This window comes from Mus pahari, chromosome 1, assembly GCF_900095145.1.
Source record: "Mus pahari chromosome 1, PAHARI_EIJ_v1.1, whole genome shotgun sequence".
Lineage (NCBI taxonomy): Eukaryota > Metazoa > Chordata > Mammalia > Rodentia > Muridae > Mus > Mus pahari.
Genome location: NC_034590.1, coordinates 145,039,616 through 145,063,466, shown reverse-complemented (window position 1 = coordinate 145,063,466; position 23,851 = coordinate 145,039,616). Strand labels below are relative to the sequence as shown.

Genomic DNA, 23,851 nt, shown 5'->3' with positions numbered 1-23,851 from the left:
CAACAAAGGAGGAGTGTTCCTCTTTCTCCACATCATTGCCAGCATCTGCTGTCACCTGAGTTTTTGATGTTACCAATTCTGACTGGTATGAGGTGGAATCTTAGGGTTGTTTTGAGTTGCATTTCCCTAATGACTAAGAATGTTGAACATTTTTTAGGGGCTTATTGGCCATTAGAATTTCCTCAATTGAGAATTCTTTGTTTATCTCTGTACCACATTTTTAATAGGGTTATTTTGTTCTCTGGATTTTAAGTTCTTGAGTTCTTAGAACTTTGTATGTATTGGATATTAGCCCTCTATCGTATGTAGGGTTGGTAAAGAACTTTTCCCAATCTTTTGGTTGCCTATTGATAGTGCCCTTTACCTTACAGAGACTTTGTGATTTTATGAGGTCCCATTTGTCAACTTTTGATCTTAGAGCATAAGCCATTGGTATTCTGTTCAGGAAATTTTCCCCTGTGCCAATGTGTTAGAGACACTTCCCCATTTTCTCTTCTATTAGATTCAGTGTATCTGGTTTTAAGTGGAGGTCCTTGATCCACTTGGACTTGAGCTTTGTAAAAGGAGAAAAGAATGGATGGATTTGCATTCTTCTACATGCTGACCACCAGATGAACCTGCACCATTATTTGAAAATGCTCCCTTTTTTCCACTGGATGGTTTTAGCTCCTTTGTCAATACTCAAGTGACCATAAGTATGTGGGTTCATCTCTGGGTCTTCAGCTCTATTCCCTTGACCTATCTGTCTGTCACTCTACAAATACCACACAGTTTTTATCACATTTTATTCTACTTATATGCATTAATTTAGATTCTTATAATTAAGCACATTTGATAATTAAAAATAAATATAAGCTTAGATTTACTACACACTACTAAAATTAAATATAGTGTAAAATTATACATTAATTTGCCTAAGTAACTAAGCTTTTCCCATTCATGGATAATATTTTCTCAGCCTCTTACTGATTTTTCTTGCTGTGGAGTTCATATTAATTGATATGTTTTGAGCACTATTAAAATGGTCATAAAGTATATTTTGTTTGAGTTGTTATAAAAATAGACATATTTTCATGGTCCTTTATATACTTATTAATATGTTGTTTAATTCTCTAGGACATTTTAATAGCCATTGTTCAGACAATGCATATCATTAAGATAGAAAATGTACTAGGTTTATCTTAGCCAATGTGTCATTATTTTAGAAAGAGGCAATAGAACTCAATAAATGTTAGTTCTATCATAATCTAAGGCTTTGTAAGTAATGGTATGTTTCCTTTGATTTTTAGGTAATTAAAAGTGGTGTACTTCAGGCTTATGATTGGGGAAGTCCATCTCTGAATACGCAACACTATAATCAGGTAACTCACTTTTTTCAGATTTAATGACCTGGCCTTTACAGAAGGTACACAGTCTAAGAAGTCTAATCCAAGTCCTCATTTTTATTTTTTTTTATTTTATGAACTTTATTTTTATTTATTTTTATTTTTTTAACTTTAAATCAGTTTATTGACACAGTAACACAACACACTTGCCTCCCTGACAACCCCACACCCAATGTAGATCTCTCTCCCTTTTCTCTTTAGAACAAGCTGTTTGGTGAAAGCAGTAAAGGCAGGCCATTTCTGCAGTCCAGCCCAACCTCTCTGCTCTGCATCGCAGGCACTGTTCTGAACCTGTTAAGGAGGCAGTCAGTGCTGTGCTTGGCCAGCCAGAGGCATCCAGGCTCTAAGAACAGGCTCCCCCACAAACCGCAGGCCCTGAGTTTGGTATTCTTCCTCTCTGCTCTTGCAAGGAAAGAGATCCTGGGGCCTAGGCCACAGAGGCAAGAGCTCTGGTGGTAACTTGAGATGTAGTTTGGCTAGTTTCTTAAGGCCCAGGCAACCCAAAAAAAGCCCTGGTATGGGGGAGTGAGTTTCAATGCCCCTAATTTAAAATGCACTGGTAACATTAAACAGATTAAGCCAGNTTAACCAAATGCCAGAATAACACCAAGTTGTAAAGAAAGCAAGGTCAGACCTGCTTATACCAGGCCAGACACAAAATGCCAGAAGCTCAAGGTGGAGTGTTGAAGACAGCCCAAGGACACTGCCCAGGAGCTAAAGCCTATACTCAGGAGCCCCTGGATGACAAGAAGCAAAGAAAGAAAATACCTAAGTCTTCAAAATCAAAAGAAGAAAGCCCAACTCCAAGGAGACCTGAGCCCAACAGTCCTGCCTACCAGTGGGCCCGGCAGTCCTGCCCCTCCAGGCCATGCCCTCCCCTAGGGTAGATGGAGCACATCACAGCGCAGTTTAAAAAGCTTCTAATGCCAGTTCTTAATCATCTTCATTTACTATTGGTGATTACATGTGAATAATATGCTTATACTGTTCTTCATGGAAAACAATTTCAACGAGTCAACTCCGAGAGCACAATGGGCAACCCTCAACCTGAGCCCCTCAATGTCCTTCCCTAGACAGCCAGAAACCCTCTCGTCTGCCCCAAGGCTGCCTAACTTCCCCTCTTCCCCTTCTGTGGCTCTTAGGCAAAGCATCCTCTGTGACCATTAGTCCTCATCAGACAAGTTCTGTTCCAGGAGGTAAACCATAAACATCACATCTGGCCGAGAGGGGACACAGGGATGACCTGGGCGCACAATCTCAAAGCCCAAGAAGCTGAACGTCTTCAGGAGTGGAGCTCTGTCTTCTCGGCCCTTCCTGAAGCAGATGAAGACGTAGTTCACTTTCATCTTCTCCTCAGCAAACTCTAGCAGTGCTAATAATCCTCCTTTGCTCCCATCAGCTAATAATCCATCTGGGATTTCTACAAACAGGCTCTGGCTAGACAGGACTGCATCCCAGGAAGAGACCTTCACCTCGGTGACCTCATACTGCAAGTGGACGATGTGAGGTTTTCCATCGTTCACAGGGAGGTCCTGGGTTACAGTGAGCTTCTCGTCCTTATATATTAGAGCTGAGAGAGAAGGATTCCTGCCGCCCCCTCGCCCACCGGGGATCTTCGACAGTGGATGAGGGGCATCAGGAGTACCACAGAGGCCCTGGAACAATGTGCCTGCAGCACTGGAGCTGGGGTCAATTACTCAACGGCAAAATACTACTGTCCTGGGTGTTTATCATCCTCGGTGGCTCTGCTCAGGGTGGGAGGAGGCGGCGCGGGGAGTGGGTAGGTGGACGAGTGCGTGGGTGTGGGGTTGCACGCGCGGGCCGGTCTCTGTGGACTAAGTCCCTGTCAGGCCGCGGGCCGAGTGCCCTCCTCTTGCCTCAGCGAGCGCCTATTTTATTAGATATTTTCTTCATTTACATTTCAAATGCTATCCCAAATAACCCCTATACCCTCCCCACCCCACCCTGCTCCCCTGCCCACTCACTCCCACTTCTTGGTCCTGGCGTTCCCCTGTATGGGGTATATAATGTTTGCAAGACCAAGGGGCCTCTCTTCCCAGCGATGGCTGACTAGGCCATCTTCTGCTATATATGCAGCTAGAGACACGAGCTCCGGGGGTACTGATTAGTTCAAATTGTTGATGAACTTTATTTTTTAAAATGCAAAAAAACACAAAAGCAGCATACACCACAATTAATGAGAAACATTCTTGTAGTTCAGTGAATGTCTATGCAGTTAAAGTTTTTGATCAGAATCTGTTGAGTTTAGATTAAATTTATACTTTCAGTATGGGATATATGGAACACATTTATCCTCCACCAAAACAAAAGAAAGCAAAAATCATGACATAATTAGGACAATGAATACAATGAACTTCATAATAGCATTTACAAGTCATGTCCATTACCTTCATTCAGTCCTTCCCTTGTGCCCTTATATTTTGCTTTGCTTTTTTTTTTAGTAGATATTTTCTTCATTTACATTTCAAATGCTATCCCCTTTCCTAGTTTCCTCTCCAAAAATCTGAAAATCCCCTATACCTTCCTCCGCCACCCCCTGCTTCCCAACCTACCCACTCCCACTTCCTGGCCCTGGCATTCTCCTATACTGAGGCATAGCATCTTTGCAAGACCAAGGTCCTTTCTTCCCATTGATGGCTGACTAGGCCAACCTCTGCTACATATGCAGCTAGAGACATGAGATCGTGGGGTACTGGTTAGTTCATATTGTTATTCCTCCTATAGGACTGCAGATCCCTTCAGCTCCTTGATTACTTTCTCTAGCTCCTTCATTGGGGACACTGTGTTCCATCAATAGATGAATGTAAGCATTCACTTCTGTAATTGCCCGCATAGCCTTACAGGAGACAGCTATATCAGGGTCCTGTCAACAAAATCTTGTTGGCATATGCAATAGTGTCTGGGTTTGGTAGGTTTTTATGAGATGGATCCCCACGTGGGGCAGTCTCTGAAAAGCCCTTCCTTAAATCTCAGCTCTAAATTTTGTCTCTGTAACTTCTTCCATGTGTATTTTGTTCCCCTTCTGAGAAGGAATGAAGTATCCACACTTTGGTCTTCCTTCTTCTTGAGTTTCATGTGTTTTACAAATTATGTCTTGGGTTTTCTAACTTTCTGGGTTAATATACACTTATACACTTATCACTGAGTGCATATCATGTGTGTTCTTTTGTGATTGGGTTACCTCATTCAGATCCATCCATTTGTCTAAGAATTTCATAAATTCATTGTTTTTAATAGCTAAGTAGTATTGTGAGAATGTGCCACATTTTCTGTATCCATTCCTCTGTTGAGGGACTTCTGGGTTCTTTCCAGTTTCTGGCTGCTATGAACATAGGGGAGCATGTGTCCTTATTACAAGTTGGACCACCTTCTGCAGTAGCTGGATATAAAATTAACACAAACAAATCAGTGGCCTTTTTCTACACAAAGGATAAACAGCCTGAGAAAGAAATTAGGGAAACAAAACCGTTCATCATAGTCACAAATAATATAAAATACCTTGGTGTGGCTCTAACTAAGAAAGTGAAAGATTTGTATGATAAGAGCTTCAAGTCTCTGAAGAAAGAAATCAAAGAAGATCTCAGAAGATGGAAAGAACTCCCATACTCATGGATTGGTAGGATTAATATAGTAAAAATGACTATCTTGCAGAAAGCAGTCTACAGATTCAGTGCAATCCCCATCAAAATTCCACCTCGATTCTTCACAGAGTTGGAAAGGGCAATTTGCAAATTCATCTAGTATAACAAAAAATCTAGGATAGCAAAAACCATTCTCAACAATATAAGCACCTCTGTTGGGAGTGGCTGAGTTGGGGAGCAGGGGGAGGAGAGGAGGGGATAGGAGATTTTTGGATGGGAAGTTAGGAAATGGGATAACATTTGAAATGTAAGTAAAGAAAACATCTAAAAAATTAAAAATTAATTAAAAAAAAACCTCTGGTGAAATCAACATCCCTGACCTCAATATGTGCTACAGAGCAATTGTGATTAAAAATAAAAAATACTGCATGGTATTGGTACAGCAACAGACAGGTAGATCAATGGAATAGAATTGAAGACCCAGAAATAACCCCCCACACACCTAAAGGAGCTAAAACCATACAGTGGAAAAAAGAGCATTCTCAACAAATAGGGCTGGCTCAACTGGCAGTTATCATGTAGAAGAATGCAAATGGATCCATTTTGTCTCGTTGTACAAAGAGATAAGAAGTGGATTAAGGAACCCCATATAAAATCAAAACCACTGAAACTTATAGAGGGGAAAGTGGGGAAAAGCCTCAAAGATATGTTCACAGGGGAAAAATTCCTAAACAGAACACTAATGGCTTGTGCTGTAAGATCAAGAATCGACATATGGGACCTCATAAAATTACAAAGATTCTGTAAGGCAAAAGACACAGTCAATAAGACAAAAAAGCCACCAACAGATTGGGAAAAGATCTTTACCAACCCTAAATCTGAAAGGGGTCTAATGTGTAGTATACATTAAGAACACATGTTGGACTCCAAAAAACCAAACAACCATATTTAAAAATGGGGTACAGAGCTAAACAAAGAATTCTCAACTGAGGAGTACCGAATGGCTGAGAAGAATTCTTAATCATCAGGGAAATGCAAATCAAAACAACCCTGAGATTTTGCTTCACACCAGTCAGAAGGGCTACGATGAAAAATTCAGGTGACAGCAGATGCTAGTGAGGATGTGGAGAAAGAGGAACACTCCTCCATTGCTGGTGGGTTTGCAAGTAGGTATTTGGTGGATCCTCAAAAGCTTGGACATAGTACTACCAGAAGATCCAGCAATACCACTCCAAGTTCTCATTTTTAAAATAAGACTTTGGGAAATTTCATTTTTCTTAGGAAGAGGGACTGCACAGAAATTTGAGAGAAATCAAATGAATAGCATTATCTTTTGTTTAATGATACTGTGACAATATTCTGTCTAACAAATCCATTGAATCTCTCAAAAATATGTGGGATTTATCAGACACTTATTGATATAAGAATTTCATATGTAGAGATCCAGGTTTAGAAAACTTGGGACTTGTATTATTTCAAGCTTAGATGACAGACCACTATAGTGAGGGTTGGGACATAGCAGTGACCTCAGGCTTCAGGATACTGAAAGAGGAGGATTCTGGCAAGAAAGCAGCATAGAATATATAGACAGTAGCTGTGACAAAACTAAAGTAAGCAAATATATAAAAATAAGACTAATTGTTACCTGACAAGGGCCAAGATCTGTGATTTCTATGGACATAATTTGTTATTACAATTATTGTGTCACAGGTGAGAATAAGTATTTTTGTTACTGTTTTGTTGATTTGTTAATATTTTGTTAACACATTGCTCTTTGTCATTTTCCATCAGACTACTCCTCCTGTATACAATGTGGAAGACATGAAGGTTCCAACTGCCATGTTTACTGGGTTAAATGATTTTTTGTCTGACCCAGAAGATGTTGAAATTTTGAAACCCAAAATCCCCAACCTCATATACCTTAAGACGATTCCTGATTTTAGCCATTTTGATTTATACTGGGATTAAATGCTAGGGAAGAGGTTTCTGAGGAAATTTTAACAATTCTTAGGAAATATGATGGTGATGTTCAGCTTTAGCTTTTTGCATGATTTTAAACCTTTCTAGAAGTCTCTCTCTTTTTTTTTTATAAGTGCAAATATATCCTTGCTTGGCATTTTATGTCCTTAATTCTGTTTGATTTTTTTGTTTTGTTTGGTTTGGTTTGGTTTTTCGAGACAAGGTTTCTCTGAGTAGCCCTGGCTGTCCTGGAACTCATTCTGTAGACCAGGCTGGCCTCAAACTCAGAAATCTGCCTGCCTCTGCCTCCCAAGTGCTGGGATTAAAGGTGTGCTCCACCACTGCCCGGCCTGTTTGATTTTTTTAAGCTGGTGTTTTATTTGTTGAATCATTTGTTTTAGTAAAAACTATGACCATCAAGAGGATGCGTCATCTTGTGACTGTTTTTTAATTAATGTAAGTGTATTTTTGACATGATGGCACCTGAAGAAAAGACCTACTTTTAATTTGCAGTAATGAACCCCTAAATTACTGATAAAGGAGGAGGCCTGGCCCATACTGTGCTATCAGATATGATGCTGTCTGAAGAACAAATCATAACACGTTTCATACATTAGAACCCAGGCTCTAGAAGGACAGTCAATCTTGTTGCTCAGATTCTACAAGTCTTTATCACTATTCTCATTGCAAATCTCCACTGGCACACTACCAGTAACCAGGCACTGTTCTCAGGATTGAGAGGATAAAGAAATAAGTAAAATGATCTGTGTTATTAAAAATAATTCACAGGATTGACCATTCATTGAAGCCCCTGAATAATATGGTATTTTGAATTCTTCTTACAACACAGATTGAACACAAATTCAAACACACAATTTTAATTTTATTATTAAAGTTTAATCTGCTTAGATTTTTAAGTCATAAGGGTATAGTTATATGCCATTATTAACAATATAAAGAGTAACCATAGCCAGTATCAAATACATTTTTCTCACAATCTTTTACATAATAATAAATATATGTGTGTGATTGCATTGTGAACATATACATGTGTGTTAAGATCCTTCTATTCCACATTTCTGCAGGACATTTACTTGAGTAAATATTGGACTTCTGTGAGTAGCCTTTTCCCATTATTTTTCACATGATTACTGTCTTTAGTTAATTTATTGGAACATGTATTAAATTTTTTGACTTGGAATATGTCAAATCTTCCCTATAATATTTCTGGAATAAAGCCAACTTATTAATGATAAATGGTTTTCTGTTTCTTAAAAATATTTTTATTCTTCCTTAATACATTAAAAAGTGACTGCAGTTTTCACTCCTTCCACCCCTTCCAGTCCTCTGCTTCCATCTCCCTTCTCCCCCAGTTCCACTTTTATTCCATTGTCCTTCAGAAATGTTCAAACCTCCCAAGGCCTCCCAAGTGACAGTAATATTATACACTAATATCATCCTGAAGTAGCCCAGACCCGGAAAGACAAACATGGTATGTACTCACTTAAAGTAGATATTAAATCTTCAGTAAAGAAAAATCATGCTATAACCCACAGATCCAGAAACACTAAGTAATAAAAATGGGGTCCAAGAGGGACGCATAGATCTTCTTGAGAAGTGGAAACAGAATGAATTTGGTGGCTGAACTTGGGTCAGGTGGAAATTAGAAGAAGGGTCAGGCGAGGAGGAAAATAGAGAGATTGAGACTGGAAGAGACAACTGGAATTAGAGCAACTGAGGAGATGAGGTAGAAACTTAGTGCAGTGGGAATATACTGGAATCGACAAAGATGTCTCTAGAAAAGACTCCTAGCACTGGGAGATATGAAGCCACACCCTGTCATCTTCTGTAACCAGTCAAGGATTTCCTAGTGATGGCACTGGGATATAAACCCAGCCACAAAATTTTCAACTCTCAATCTGTCCTTGGCAGATGCCATGCAAGAGAGCTGCAGTGGGCAACTAAACTCTCTGTAGATGGCCCACTGTTTTGCATGGCTGCAGTGTGTGGGTCCTGGAAAGGATTGGCACCAGAAGCTGTGTCCCAGGATATCTTCCTGATGCTGGTATGCCTTCTCATGTTTGTCATTGCTGTAATCCTCATATTTCTAATATGGTGTGACATGCTGCCTATAGTCTCTTATCATTGATTCCTGGGTATTAGCCCACCTTATTGGGTAAAACTTTGTGTTGATCAAAATGAATATGAACTTTTATGAACTAGCATTGTTTAGATTAGTTCACAATTTTACAGAATTCCTGATTTGAGTGAAATAAATTTAGGAAGTTAGAATAGTTGATAGAAAAATTTAAATTTTATTTTTTTAATTTATATTTTACACTCTGTATTCCATTTACCGCTCTTCCATTTGCTTTCTGTCTGCTCCACATTCCACACCTCCTCCCCACTCTACCCTACAATATTACCCTTCTCCTCAGCTTCTTTCAGCCTTCCCTAATTCAACAACAGGGGTCAGCTGCTTCTGTCCATTGTTTGGGTGCAAATATGTGCATCTGACTCTTTCAGCTACTTGTTGGATCTTTTAGAGGGCAGTCATGATAGGTCCCTTTTGTGAGTGCTCCATAGCCTTAGTAATAGTGTCAGGCCTTGGAACCACCCCTTGAGCTGGATCCCACTTTGGGCCTGTCGCTGGAGGTTGGGGGATCCCCCCAGAATGTACCAGAGTCCTGGGAGGTGAGAGATTCCCAGGACTCATAGGGAGGGACCTTAGATGAAATCCCTGACAGTAGGGAGAGGGAACTTACCGAGTCATCTCCAGCTGGAAGACAGGACATCAAGTGAGGGATGGGGTTGCCATCCCACAGTCACATCTCTGACCCATAATTGTTCTTGTCTGAATGAATTACAGGGGTGGAAATGGAGAGGAACCTGAGGAAAAAGGTTGATAGATAATTGATTCAAATAATTTTAGGAAGTTATAAGAGATGATAGAAAATTTAGTATAAGTTGTTTTCCAAGAAAGACATAGTAAAGTTGAAATCAAGAGCACATTGTGCTCCATCCTCATACAATGGTATATAGAGGCTGAATGAAAAGAAATACAATATGCTTTTATGTGCCATAAGCAGGTTAAATGCAGTAGGAAGAAAAATGGGCTAGGGAAGATAATGATCAATACAAATACTCATTTTAAGTTAGGTACAGGGATGAAGGCACAGTCATGAACCATGGTTAAGTTAAGCCATGAGAGAGTGGATAATTCTATAAAAATATACTACAAATTTGACCTTGTGAAATGAACTTATGAAATGAAAGATAGATTAACCTGCTGCTTTAAACTTATGATCAATAATTTTTCTCCTCACTCTTGTGTACATTTTATCTGTTGTTGAGTGAGGTCATTTTTCCTCTTACCTAGAGAACTTTGTCACAGGAGATATGAAAAGGATTAAAAGAAAAAATAAGTTTGTCAGAGTTCCTCTCCATCTACCAAATATGCATACATATGTAAAATTAATACAGTCAGCAGTTTGGACGTTCCGTCTACCAAATGTGTATGTATATGCAAATGTGTATACATATGTGAAATGGTTACAGACTGCTCATCAGAGCTTTACTTTATCTGCCAAATGTGCATATGTGTATATGTGAATATATAAGTAAAATGGTTGAATCCTGCTTTGTTCCATCCACCAAATGTGTAAATGTGTGTCTGTCTGTCTGTCTGTCGGTAGGTAGGTAGGTAGATATATACATATATATGTTTGTGTGAAATTGTTGGACCTTGATTTTGGAGCCTTCTTTATTTCACTTTGTGTGTGTGTGTGTGTGTGTGTGTGTGTGATATTTCCCTTTCTTTATCTTTTTTTGCTGGCACCTAAAAAGTTAAAGTTCAAAGATTCTCTTTGGTAAGAGAGAGTACCAGTCCCAGATAACAGTTTTGCTCACTTCAGCACTTATAATCCTGACCCTGTAAATTCCTTGCCACTGTCAATGGGGAAGTGGAGTGGGTTTTTTGTTTTTTTTTTTTTTTTTTTTTGTCTTTTGCTATCAGCACCAACTGACAGGATTCTCTGACTCCACACTTCACTGCCTTCCTCAGTTTACCTGTGGTGTTGAAGCTGGTCTTCTACATGCCCTACCTGCAAGATGTGCTAGATGTGCTGGGACAATGTTGGTACAGAACTTGTGGCAGTGGCCAGCCAATGGATGGTCCAGTGCCTAGAGAGGGAGCCCATGCCTGACACTGCCTGGATGGCTAGGACCCAGATGATGGAGAACCAAAAGACCTAGGATAGAATTAAATATGACTGGCCTCCCCCCAAAAAGTTAATGAAATGATTCCTAGTGATATTCTGTTGTACTCATTGATTGGTGCCTATCCCAATTATCATTAGTGACACCACAACAAAACATTAGGAGGAGAGTGGAGACAGACCACATTAAGCTCAAGATGCCTGGGACCCCTGATGACAAGGAAGGAAAACCTACCAGGGAAACTGTGTTTCAGAGCACAAGGCAATGACCTCTTGGAGGGCCCAGTATGAGATGCCCCAAGGCCTGCTTCTTTGGCACAAGCAACTCGTGATGTCATTGCTGCAATTGTTCTTAGTACTTACTATTTTTTTTTTATCTATTTACTATTCCTTTTCTTTCTTCCTTCCTTGATTAAACTGGTATTTAATGACCTGGCAAGATCTAGTAGGAGCCTGCTTGATATCCAGAAATTAGATGTTGCCCATAATATTAAAGTGAAGGACATGAAATGAAAGTAACCTAGAGGCACAGTCAGAGTTGAGTAATTCTACAGCTGTTCTCCCAATCTTATTCTCAATTCTGTATAGTAAAAATAGGATATTTCCCAGAAAGTTAGCAGTGGGTTTCTTGGGTTTAGGGACGATGATGGCAGCCCCCTAGGAATTCTCTTTGCATTTTAGGTGAGGGTGTTTTCACAGACAGGCAGATGGGGTCCAAAAATTATAAGGGTTGAAGGATCAGCAGTATGACCTCATGTTTACCCTTTTATGAAAACATTGTGTCTCACATATGTCTGAAAGATACTGACTATGTAACCACAGTACTGCTTCCCCCAACCTCACGGGAGACTGGTGGTCAGGAGAGGGAGATAGAAAATAAATTGTGCTTGCTTTAAATTTTTTTTTGTCTGAGACTGTATAGCTTCCTTTCTCTGTTTGAAATATGTATTACTCTGTGTCACAAGAAAATTTTGGCACAGGAATATAGAGATGCATTTACCCACCCCTTACGAATTTTGTAACCCAATTTCCTAATATGATTTCAATAAAAGACTGGGACTGAATCAAGTCTATATGAGCACCCCGACTCTCAAGTTCAAGGACTCACGTGCCAATATACCAGGCTATCAGTATTGTATCTCAGTTGTGTGTTTTCTTATTTGTCTCCAAGGTATCCCTAGTCCTTGATGGCCCCCGACTCCTGTCGAGGCTGGACTCCAGCAGTGGAGCTCAGTGAAACTCACAAAAGGTAAAGAAGGATTGCAGGAGCCAGAGAGGCAGAGGCACCATGGGAACTTGGCCCTCAGAATCAACTAAGCAGTGTTTTACGGGGCTCACAGAGACTCAAGCAACAATTATGGCACCTGTATGGGTCTGAGCTAGGTACTGTGCACATATGATATGGTTGGGTAGATTACTGTTCTTGTGGGACTCCTACAGTGGGTGTGGGGATGTCTCTGACTCTTTTACCAGCCTTGCAAGTATGTTTCAACTATTTCTATTGAGAAAAATTTTACCAGGGAGTTCTATCTATAATTTTCTTCTCCTTGTGTCTTTATCTGGCTTAAGTATCAGGATTATATACCTCTATGAACTTTGTTAATGTTCTAAGTATCTTGACCTTTCATATTTTGTGGAGTGGTGTTGGAATAATTTGATGATAATTCTTCATTGTAGATTTGATGGAATTTAGTAATGAGTTCATTTAAATATATAGATGATAATTTTCCCTTTTATAGTTTAGAGAGTTTTTATACTGTCTCAGTCTTTCTGTTTCTATGTATAAATTATCTCATTTTGGTTTGATCTTGGTAGTTTACATGCATCTTGCAAGTAATTTTCTAATTGAGTAGACCATATGATTTTAAGAAATGCCCTAGGATTTTTATTAAGCTACATTGGATTCTGACAGTAATATCTCTTTATTTGTACATTTGTTGATGTATTCTCCCTCCCTCTCTTTATTACTTCTTCTACCTGCTCACGTTGAGCTTGAGATACTATTGTTTTCCAAGTGGTTAACCTATTGTGAGTTCTTGGTTTGATTTTGTTGTTTTGTTTTGTGTTGTTTTAATCTCTCTCCCTTCTTAAGGGATGCCATTAAATTAACAACTCCTTTTTTATGATGACTTTGAGGTCATCACATCACATATTTAGTGTACATTGTATATATTTCAATTCATAGAAAGGATTTGTCATTTTCCTTCTTGATTTTATCTGACTTATTACATCAATAAGATGGAATTTCATTGATCTGCACAAACTTGTGTCTTTTCTATAGCTTTTTAGCTATTAATTTGTGGCTTTATTCCATTGAATGGGATAGAAATCAAACAATTGTTTTAGTTTTGTTATATTTGTTAAGAATTATTTCTTCTCATAATATGTGATCTGTTATAGAAAGTATTCCATAAGCTGCCAAACAGAATGTATATGACGCATTTTAGGATTGAGTATTCTTTTTAAAATCTTATCATTATATTTTTTCAATTTTTTATTAGATATTTTCTTTATTTACATTTCAAATGCTATTCCAAAAGTTCCCTATACCCTTCCCTTGCCCTGCTCCCCTAACCACCCACTCCCACTTCTTGACCCTGGCATTCCCCTGTATTGGGACATGTAAAGTTTCAAGACCAAGGGGTCTCTCTTCCCAATGATGGCCAACTAGGCCATCTTCTGCTACATATGCAGCTAGAGACAGGAACTCTGGGGGTAGGGGTTAGATCATATTGTTGTTCCACCTATAGGGTTGCAGACCCCTTCAGAGCTAAACTAATAATTCTCAACTGAGGAATACTGAAGGGCTGAGAAACACCTGAAAAAAATGTTCAACATCCTTAATCATCGGGGAAATGAAAATCAAATCAACCCTGAGATTCCACCTCACACCAGTCAGAATGGCTAAGATCAAAAATTCAGGTAAGAGCAGATTCTGGTGAGGATGTGGAGAAAGAGGAACACTCCTCCATTGCTGGTGGGATTGCAAGCTTGTACAACCACTTTGGAAATCAGTCTGGTGGTTCCTCAGAAAATCAGACATAGTACTACCAGAAGATCCAGCAATACCTCTCCTGGGCATATGCCCAGAAGATGTTCCAACTGGTAATAAGGACACATGTTCCACTATGTTCATAGCATCCTTATTTATCATTATATTTTTTACAGTACAGTCATTATTCCCCTCCTGTTTAGCCTTCCAACAGTTCCTCATCCTATTCCTCCTACCCTATCTCCAAGAGGATGTCCCCACACATACACTAGTACCCCACCAACTTCGGAATTCCCTGGAGCCTTAAGTTTCTAAATGGTGAATTGCATCATCTGTGACTAAGGCCAGACCAGGCAGTCTTCTGTTGTGTATGGGCCCACAGCCTCAGACCAGCTAGTGCATGCTGCCTGGTTGGTGGCTCAGTATTTGAGAGATCTCAGGGGTCCTGGTTAGTTGAGACTGCTGGTGTTCCTATGGGATTGCCCTCCTCCTTAGCTTCTTCCAGCCTCTCCCTAATTCAATCACATGGCTTCTGTCCATCAGTTGGGTGTAAGTATCTGCTTCTGTCTCAGTCTGCTGCTCGTTGGACCTCTAGGAGAACAGGCATGCTAGGCTCCGATCTGTAAGTACATCATAATATCAGTAATAGTATTAAGCTTTGAAGCCTTCCCTTGAGATGGGTTCTGATTTGAGCCAGTCATGCACCTCCTTTTCCTCAGTTGTTTTTCCATGTTTGGCCCTGCAGTTCTTTTAGATAGTAACAACTCTGAGTCAGAGTTTTTGACTGTGGAATGGCAACCCTATCCCTCCCCTTGATGTTTTGTCTTTCTACAGGAGATAGATTCTATGAGTTCCCTCTTCCCACTATTGGGCATTTTACCTAAGGTCCCTCCCTTCAAGTCTTGAGATTCTCTCACCTCCTGGTTTCTGGTACATTCTAGAAAGGCCCCTTCTTCCTACCTCCTGAGGTTGTTTATTTCCATTCATTCTTCTGGCCCTCTGGGATTCACATCTGCCCCAGAATACCTAAGCATGTTACCCTTTTCCCCTGTCACTGACCCTCTCCTCTCCCACCCAGTTCCCTCCCTCCCTCCCTTTGCCCTCTGGTTACTTCTTTCTAGTAGGAATGAGCCATTCTCACTTGTTCCCTATGGCTTGTTAACTTTTTTGAGTTATGTGGACTGTATCTTGCATATTCTATGCTTTTTGGGCTAATATTCACTTATTAGTAAGTACATACCATGCATGTCATTTTGGGTCTGAGTTACCTCACTCAGGATGATATTTTCTAGTCCCATCCATTTGTCTGCAAAACTCATGATGTCCTCATTCTTTTTTTTTCCCATTGTTTCCCAGAAGTTTGGTATAGTGTGTCTTTATTTGCATTAAATTCTAAAATGTCTTCAAATTCTTTCTTTCTTTTTTTAATTAGATATTTTCTTTATTTACATTTCAAATGCTATCCCCTTTCCTAGTTTCCTCTATGAAAATCCCCTATTCCCTCCCCCTCGCCCTGCTTGCCAACCTACCAACTCCCACATATTATGTATTTATGAATCCCAACATGAATCCTCTGTCCTCTAAACATTACTATTTTTCTTACTGTCTTGACTCTTTAATTCATACATAAAACTTAGTATCCCTTCAGGTCAGCACCAGCTCCGGTCCACCTTGGATGCAAACTCAACACACAGTCCCATGGTCCCCAGACGACCCTCCATGCCGCAGATGCCCTAGCACACCCAGGATCTTAGGATCACTGGTGAGTAGAACACAACGTCTGTTCCAAACAAATTGTGATGGGACTGTGACAGCAGGAGCAAGGACACGGGAGCCCTGCCTGATCAGCAGCTCGCTTTTGTTCTGATAGGTGCTGCTATGCCTTGGTTTCAAACACACCAGACGGCCCCATGATCCTCAGAGGAGATACCACTTCCAGGCACTGTAACATGCCCAGGATCTTAGGATTCCTGGATACCAGGATACCTTACTCCTGGTCACACCAGGATCTCAGGGTCTCAGAGGAAGCTTGACTGCCAAGAATTCTGACACTCCCAGAATCTCAGATTCACAGGAGCCCAGAATCACAGGGACACAGAGAAAGCTGGACTCTGAGGAGTCCTGAATCAACCAGAATTATAGGAAGGACAAAATCCAATCAGATACATTGAGGACAGCAAGCACTTAAGATAATCAGACAGCAGGAGGTAAGCATAAGAACAGAAGCAACAGAAACCAAGGTTACTTGGCATCATCAGAACCAAACTCTCCCACCACAGCAAGCCCTGGATACACATAACACCAGAAAAGCAAGATATGGATCTAAAGTCACTTCTCATGATGATGATGGAGGACTTTAAGAAGGAAATAAGTAACTCCTTTAAAGAAATACAGGTAAAGAGCTAGAAGCCCTTAAAGAGGATGTTCTCATAGTTGAGCATGTGCCCTTGTGTGCATGGTGGGGCATCCTTTGGATATATGCTCAGGAGTAGTATAGATGGATCTTCAGGTAGATCTATTTCCAATTTTATGAAGAATATCTAGATTGATTTCCAGAGTAGTTTTACCAGTTTGTAATTTCACTAGCAATGTAATATTTCTCTTTCTCCACATCCTTGCAAGCATGTGCTGTCACTTGAGTTTTTGATCTTAGACATTCTGATTGGTATAAGGTGGCATCTCAGTGTCATTTTGATTTGCATTTCCCTGATGTCTAAGGAGTTTCAAATTTTCCTTAAGTGCTTCTCAGCCATTTGCGATTCCTCTGTTGTGAATTCTCTGTTTACTTCTATATCTCATTGTTTTATTGGATTGTTTGGTTTTTAGGAGGTTAGCTTCTTGAGTTCTTTATGTATTTTTGATATTAGCTCTATATTAGATGTGGGATTAGTGAAGATTTTTTTCCCAATCTGTAGGTTGTGATTTGTCCTATTCTCAATGTCATTTGCCTTTTCAGTTTCATGAGATCCCATTATTGTCTGTTAAGTCTGTTAAGTCTATTAGGTATATGATGCCATCTAACTCTGACATTTCTGTTTATTTTCTGCCTTGATGCTGTTTCAATGGGTGAAATGAGTTATGAAAATCACCTCCTACTATTGTATAGATGTTCACATGTAACCTTCAATCCAATAATATCTATATACCATTTGTTGTATGTTCAGAACATATTTTTTTTAACTGTAGTGGTGAGTTTTTTATTCTAATGAATATGAAGAAACTCTCCTTACTCTTTTGACTAGTTTTGGGTTAGATTTTACTTTGTTGGGTATTAGAGAATCAAATCTTCTTTTATCTCAATTTCATCCTACAGCCTAATGTAGCATCCATATTTTATAAAAAGATATATTTTTTAGAGGTTAAATAGATGGATTCTATCTTTTAACCTTATTCTGCTAGTCTATCTCACTCTTTTTTCTTTTTTATTATTTGTTATTTTCTTTATTTACATTTCAAATTTATCCCCTTTCCTCATTTCCCCTCTGAAAATCCCCCTATACCATCCCGCCTCCCCCTGCTCACTAACCCACCCACTCCTGCTTCCTGTCCTAGCATTCCCCTACAATGGGACATTGAGCCCTCACAAGACCAAGGACCTCTCATCCCACTGATATCCCATGAGGCCATCCTCTGCTAAATATGTGACTGGAGCCTTGATTACCTCCATGTGTACTCTTTGGCTGGTGGTTTATTCCCTGGGAGCTCTGGGATACTGGTTGGTTCGTATTGTTCTTCCTCCTGTGGGGATACAAACCACTTCAGCTCCTTGGGTCCTTTTCTAGCTCCTCATTTGGGGACCCTGTGCTAAGTCCAATGGATGGCTGTGAGTATTCACTTCTGTATTTGTCAGGCACTGGTAGAACCTCTCAAAAAACAGCTATATCAGGTTCCTGTCAGCAAGCACTACTGAGCATCCAAAATAGTGTGTGGGTTTGGTAACTATATATGGGATGGATCCCTGGTGGGAAAATAACTTGATGGCCTTTCCTTCAGTTTCTGCTAAAAAAAAAAAAAAAAAACTTGTCTCTGTATCTCCCCCCCCCACCCCTTATAAGAAGGATCAAGGTATCCACACTGTGTACTTCCTTCTTCTTGAGCTTCATGTGGTCTGTGAATTGTATCTTGGGTATTCCAAACTTCTGAGCTAATATTCACTTATCAGTGAGTGAATACCATGTGTGTTCCTTTTTGATTGGGTTACCTCACTCGGGATGGTATTTTCTAGTTCCATCCATTTGCCTAAGAACTTCATGAAGTCATAATAACTGAGTAGTACTCCATTTGTAAATGTAACACATTTTCTTTATCCATTCCTCTGTTGAAGGACATCTGTGTTTTTTTCCAGATTCTGGATATTATAAATAAAGTGGTGATGAACATCTGATAGAGGGCTAATATCTAATATATACAAAGAACTCAAGAAGATAGATTCCAGAGAACCAAATAACCCTATTAAAAGTGGGGTACAAAACTAAACAATGAATTCTCAACTGAGGAACACCGAATGACTGAGAAGCACCTAAGGAAATGTTCAACATCCTTACTCATCAGGGAAATGCAAATCAAAACAACCCTGAGATTCCACATTACACCAGTCAGATGCAGTCCCCATCAAAATTCCAACTGGATTATTCACATTGACAGAAAGAGAAATTCTTAACTACATATGGAAAAGCAAAACAAATCCAGGATATTCAAAACAATTCTCAACAATAAAAGAATATCTTGAAGAATCGCCATTCCTTACCTCAAGCTGTATTGCAGAGTAATAGTGATGAAAAACTGCATGGAATTAGTACAGAGACAGATGGTATGATCAATGGTTTAAACCCACACCACTGTAGACACTTGATCTTAGACAAAGAATCCAAAACCATACAGTGTTAAAAATAAAATATTTGCAATAACTAATGCAACTCACTGACATTCTGCATGTAGAAGAATGGAAATTGATTCACATTAATCACCTTGCAAAACGCTCAAGTCTACATGGATCAAGGACCTCAACTTAAAGCCCAAAACAATAAATCTAATAGAAGAGAAAGTGGGGAAGAGCCTCAAACATATTGGCATAGGGGATAGTTTCCTAAACAGAACACAAAGGCTTGAGCTCTAAGATCATCAATTGACAAATGAAACCTCATAAAATTGAAATGCTTCTGTAGGGCAAAGGACACTGTCAATAGGACAAAGCATCAACCAACAGGTTGGGAAAACATTTTTACTAACCCTACATCCAATAGAGAGTTAATGTACAAAATGTACAAAAACTCAAGAAATTAAACTCCAAAAACAGCAAATAACCTAATTAAGAAATGGGTCATGAAAGTAAAAAGAGAATTATCAGCTGAGGAATCTCGAATGGCCAAGAAGCACTTAAAGAAATGTTCGATATCCTTAGTCATCAGGGAAATACAAACCAAAACAACCCTGAGATTCCACTTCACAACAGTCAGAATGGCTAAAGTCAAAAAATCAGTTGCCAGCAGATGCTGGCGAGGATGTGGAGAAAGAGGAACACTCCTCCATTGCTGGTGGGAATGCAAGCTGGTTCAACCACTCTGGAAATCAGTCTGATGATTCTTCAGATAATTGGAAATAATTCTGATACCACTCCTGAACCCAAAAGATCCTACACCATAACCCAAGGACACATGCTTCACTATGTTCATAGCAGCCTTATTTATAATAGCCAGAAGCTAAACACAACTGAGATGTCCCACAAAAGAAGAATGGCCAAAGAAAATTTGGTCCATTTACCCAATGGAATACAACTCATCTATTAAAAATGAGAACATCACAATTTTTGCAGGCAAATGTATGGTACTAGAAAATAAATGACATAACCCAGACCAAAAAGGACATATAAGCTATATACTCACTGATAAGTTGGTTTCAGCCAGAAAGTTCAGACTATCCATGATACAACTCACAAACCATATGAAGCTTAACAAGAAAGAAAGTCCAAGTGTGGATGCTTCAATTCCACTTAGGCAGGGGAAGAAAATCACAAGAGGCAACGGGAAGGAGGTGTTTGTGTGGGAGAGGGGAGAGGGAGGAAAAAAGGGAACAGGATCAGGTTTGGGGGAAGACAGGAGAGAAGCCCAGATGGACAGGAGAAAGAACTGAAATATACAGCAGTTTAGGGTTGAGAATGTGGGGAAATCACTTGAAAGTCCCAGGAACCAGGGATGTGGAAAGCTCCCTGGACTCAGTGGGAAGGACATTAGCCAAAATGCTCATCAGCAGGGGCTAGAACCTGAGAAGACCATCTCCACTACTTCTAGATGGCCCACGGTTGAGGACACACACCCATCTCAAAATGTTTTACCCAGAATTGTTCCTTCCTAAAGGAAATGCAAGGAAAATAATAGAGCAGATACTGAAGGAAAGATCTTCCAGAGACTACCATCTTGGGATCCATCCCAGGTGCAGACTTCAAATCCAGACATTGATGTCAAAATGTGTTTGCAGACAGGAGCCTGGCATGGCTGTCTTCTGAAAGGCCTGGCCAGCAGCTGACTGAGACTGATGCAGATAGTTAACAGTCAACCACTGGACTAAGCCCAAAGTTGCCAATGGAAGAGTTAGGGAAAAGACTGAAGGAGCTGAAGGATATTGTAACTCCATAGGAAAAACAACAGTATCAATTAACTGGTCCGCTCATAGCTCCCAGGGACTAAGCCACCAACCAAAGAGCATACATAGCCCCCTGCTACATATGTAACAGAGAACTGACTTGTCTGGCCTCAGTGGGAAGGGATTTTCCTGGTTCTGTGGAGGACTGATGCCCTAGATAAGGTGGATACTAAATGAGTGATGGGGAGTGGGTAGGGGTGTGGGAGCTAACCTTCTTAGAGCTAAAGGGGAGGGGGAAATGGGCTATAGGAAATAAAAAAGAAAGAAAAGAGGAGTAATTCAAGGAAATTTAAAAGCAAGGGAACCAGATAAAAATTCCTAGTGATGGTTTTCAGTTTTGGAAAGAAATAAAAACAATAGTAAATAAAATGTCATATTTCAAATTAAAAACGAAAGTGATCAGAAAAAGAAATAATACTGAGAATAAAAGAAAAATTAGAACCTGACAATATATTACCTAGTGTCTCCTGGTGACAAGGTTGAGGGTTTTCCCCCTCCTTGTTCTGATTTTGTACTTTCCCCTACTGTTCCAGTTTCCTCCTGCCAAGGGCAGTTTCTCATAGCATGAACATTGTTTTTACTCTGCTTCACTTCATCTCTTATTGAGCTAATCAAAGAGGTTTCTCATTCCCCTGGTAAGAGAATTAACTTCCAAGCCAGGGTGCGGATGTCCAGAGTAAGAATGGGTCTGTTTTGTACTCAGGAGACAGAAGACATGAAGGGATTTTCTCTTATGCTGGTGAGTGAAACACCCAATCCTAATAACTCAGGACAGGGATTTAGAAACAATATACCCACTTCATTTAAGACATGGGGATCATAAGAAGACTTGTGCTCAGTATGGACCAACTGCACCTTTTACGTTTTCTGTTCTTGATTCTAGTTCTGAGGACATTTTCTTCCCTCAGACTAGAGGATATGAACAAAAGTTGGTTTTATGGTGGGTGAATATTTACTGTGGAAAAACAGTTATTCAAATAGAATTCATAATCAAGCTATTCAAAATCAACAAACTAATGTACCCACAGAGTCTTAAATGGCAGTAAGAGAAGGCATGTATTCTGCTGCTCAATGACAGATTACATATGCTCTTGAGGTTTGTGGACAAATTCATTCTTTGGATTTATATGAGTGACATAAGTTACTGGATTCTAAAAAAAAAAAAAAAGAAAGAAAGAAAGAAAGAAAAAAAAAGACTGAAAGGCTTTCAACATTTAGTCAGGGGCTTGATGAAACAAGATACTGTTTCCTGTTCTGTCTTTTGCAAGCATTGGTTGCCTGATGTTTGAAGGAGAGACAGGAATGATTAGGAGAATGTTAATGCTAATGCTGCATGCCAGGTTGCCATTGTTCTTTTAGAAAAAAATGGAAACATTAATGGATACAACCAACTCTATGCTGCTATTTGACTTTCATATACTTAAGGGATAAACAATGGCTCAACTATTAACAGTTACTAAATTGGAAAAAAGAAATAAAAAATATCAATAGCCCAACTTTATGTCAGAAAATGCTCACTGCTGTTTTAAAGAGAGCTAAAAGTTGTTTTCTCTTGCTTTTATTATACATTATATGGATGGTGTTTTACTTTTTATTGAAAATATTAAATATTAAAGATTTACAAAAGTAAAAAATCAGACTAAGTGTTTCAATGTGTATTCCTCAAAGAAAATTTAAAAAAAATGATTTCAATACTGCAGATAACTTAGCACTAGATTTTACTATTTTATGACCCTGTACAATATTTTAAAAACCAACAATTTGATCTTTGCTCTGGTGCACTGCCGGGGAGAGGGAGGCCAGCAGAAGCGACACAGCTGCTGGAAAACATCCCATTTCTGGCTCCAGTCATCCTGCACCTTTCCCGCCAGAGGAGAGGTGCCCACTCTGGAAGTTCTCACTGCCTGAGCTGGTACAAGAGCCATCTTTGCTCTGGTGTACTGCCTGGGAGAGGGCGGTCTGCAGAAGCAACACAGCTTCTGGGAAAGATTCCGTTTCTGTCTCTAGACATGAGCACCTTCCCCACCAGAGGAGAGGTGTATGCCCTGGAGGGCTCTCAACCCCTGAGGTGGATGGGGAGCAATTTTTGCTATGGTTCGCCTAGGCTCCAGTCTGCACTGGTGAGAGTGTGGACCACAGAAGCTACACAGCTTTGGGACAGACAGAAGCAACCTAACTTCTGGGACAGACCCTGTTTCAGGCTCCAGAAATTTGGGCACCTTCCTTGCCAGAGGAAAAGTGGCCACCTATGAGGGCTCTGTCTGCCAGAGCAGATGAGAGAGTCATACTGTATACAGGGTCCCTCGGTGTCTAGTCTATGCAGGTGAGTGTGCAAACTGCAGAAGCAATACATCTTCTGGGACAGGGCCTGCTTTGGGCCTACATCTTCATCAAGGAGGCAGATCTGAATGCCAGGCCTCTGTGCACCTTCCCTGCTAGAGGAGAGCTTGCCTGCAGAGAGTAATCTGACCACTGAGACCCAGGAGAGAGCTGGATTCTCAGAACTGCTGACAGAAGCTAACTGAATCACAGGAGGAACAAGCTCCAAACAGAGATAACTATAACAACTAACTCCAGAGATCACCAGATGGCAAAAGGCAAACGTAGGAATCTTACTAACAGAAATCAAGACCACTCATCATCATCAGAACCTAGCATTCCCTCCTCAGGCAGTCCTGAATACCCCACACCTGAAAAGCAAGAATCTGATTTGAAATCATACCTCATGATGCTGGTAGAGGAGTTTAAGAAGGGCATTATTAAAGAAATGCAGGAGAGCGTTGCTAAAAAGGTACAAGTCCTTAATGAAAAACTGGAGAATACTTCTAAAGAGATAGAAGTCATTAAAGAAAGAGAGGAGAACAGACACAAACAGGTGATAGAATGGAACAAAATCATCCAAGACCTAAAAAGGGAAATATAAAAGCAATAAAGAAAACACAAAATTTGACAACTCTGGAGATAGAAACCCCAGGAAAGAAATCAGGAACCATATATAGGTAGTGATATAAAATTTAGACCTAAGATGAAAGGATAGACTATCTCTAGACTAACCCA

The 23,851-nt window shown here is 39.9% G+C and overlaps 1 protein-coding gene and 1 pseudogene across 1 annotated transcript in view; one reads left to right on the top strand and one right to left on the bottom strand.

Moving 5' to 3' along the window:
* The window catches only part of Rnls (renalase, FAD dependent amine oxidase), a 626,870-nt gene that overhangs the window by 219,297 nt on the left and 383,722 nt on the right, over positions 1–23,851 (top strand). The gene's annotated exons all lie outside the window — the stretch shown is intronic.
* Positions 2,271–3,204, bottom strand: LOC110317996 (annotated as a pseudogene).